Raw genomic sequence first — 1,661 nt, 5'->3', positions numbered from 1 at the left:
GCGACGGCTATTTTTCCCCTCCACCATCGGCCACCGCCGTTTGACCCATTTCCAGCCATTTTCAGGCCACGCGCACTAGCCACCCCTCACCACTCCTCATTTCCGGCCAACCCACCAAATTTCACGGCTACCGGACCTCCGACGCACCGGGATCGGAGTATTTTCCGGCGAGGGGCCGAAAATCTTCAAACCCAGATCTCTTCGCCGTCCGACCTCCGTTTGCCTCACCGTCAGTCCCGTTGGAACCCTCTCCCCTCGATCTACCAAATCCACAAAAATCTCGGCCACCAGCCACCGGACGCGCCACCGGCGGGGACAGTTTCTGGTGGGATTCAGCGGCTCGCCGGAAAAAATCCAGTTCCGGCGAGTACCCAATTGCACCGCCGGTCCCTCCCCACTACTTCCGACCCCCTGAATCCAAATCTGGTGTCCCCTTTCCTCAAATCTCAATGGATTGAGAGAATCGAAGAGTTGAATCCCGAAAGCTTTCTAGCAAGATTCCGGCCACCTTGGGTCCGATCTCCGGGAAGTAAGACCGGATTCGTAATCCTCGTCACTCAAGCTTCGATTCGGTATATTACTCGTCAATTTTGGTTATCGTTTGTGTTTGCTCCCCGGGTACCCATTTGGGTGTTACCCGATTAAAATATTAAAATAATTGGTTTTGTGTATTGTGGATATTTTAGGTGCACGTGTGGGTAGTGAAGTTGATCCTGCAAAGGATCTTGATTGATACACGTGCTTAAGGTGATTATGCAAAGCTATGTTCTCCAATGCTAAGTCATGTAATGGCAACTAAAGGAAGGAGAGTGTTTTTTTTATTTCTTTTTTTTTGGGTAATAACTAAAGGAAGGAAAATTGAATATTGTTAAACATCACTTCTCGATATCAATATTCTTGTATTATTTATTTAACCTATGTACACATGTAAATTTATCATTTGCCAGCATATACTGTATTAAGAACAATATGGTGCACCTTTAGGATAGCCACTGCTTTACACCAATATCTCTTGGTCATTGTGCCTTAATATTACATTGTATCATAGCTATTTGACAAAGATCATAGCTACTTTTCCTAATTCCTTGATATCCACACAACCTTAATGGCTCAAAATATACCATACCCTTTTGCTATCATAGTTACTTTACCTTGAAACTAAAGAAAACCAACTATTTGGTTTGAAAGTCAAAAGATTTTCCTTAAATACATAGTTATGGAGTTGAGGATCACATATCCAACCTAAATGCAGTGCCACCTCAATTTTAAGAAGCTAAAGAAGGTCGAATCAAAAGCTCAAAAATCAACCTAGCGCATGATGTACGGAAGAAATAAGACCAATTTATTCTTAGTTGGCTAGGACAATTGATCTCGTTGGAGCTTTGTGGGTGTGTTTCCTAGTTATGTACATCTCAGTTCAAAACAAGAATCCTCCAACTTCGAATTGAATTGCAATGAATACCTCCTCAAAATGAAAAATACAGCTAACAACTTGGCCACTTTCAATCAAGTAATATCAAAGCCGGATCTCATCATGTACGTGTTGAATGGCTTTAGTCAAGAATATGATCCCATTGTGTGTAATACCATATATAGCAACAGAAGGAAACAAGGGTTTAATCTTTTCTCATCTTAAATTACTATTATTGCCTATCAACCAA

This window comes from Ziziphus jujuba, chromosome 11 (genome assembly GCF_031755915.1).
Source record: "Ziziphus jujuba cultivar Dongzao chromosome 11, ASM3175591v1".
Classification (NCBI taxonomy): Eukaryota; Viridiplantae; Streptophyta; class Magnoliopsida; order Rosales; family Rhamnaceae; genus Ziziphus; species Ziziphus jujuba.
This window is presented reverse-complemented; position numbering follows the sequence as displayed.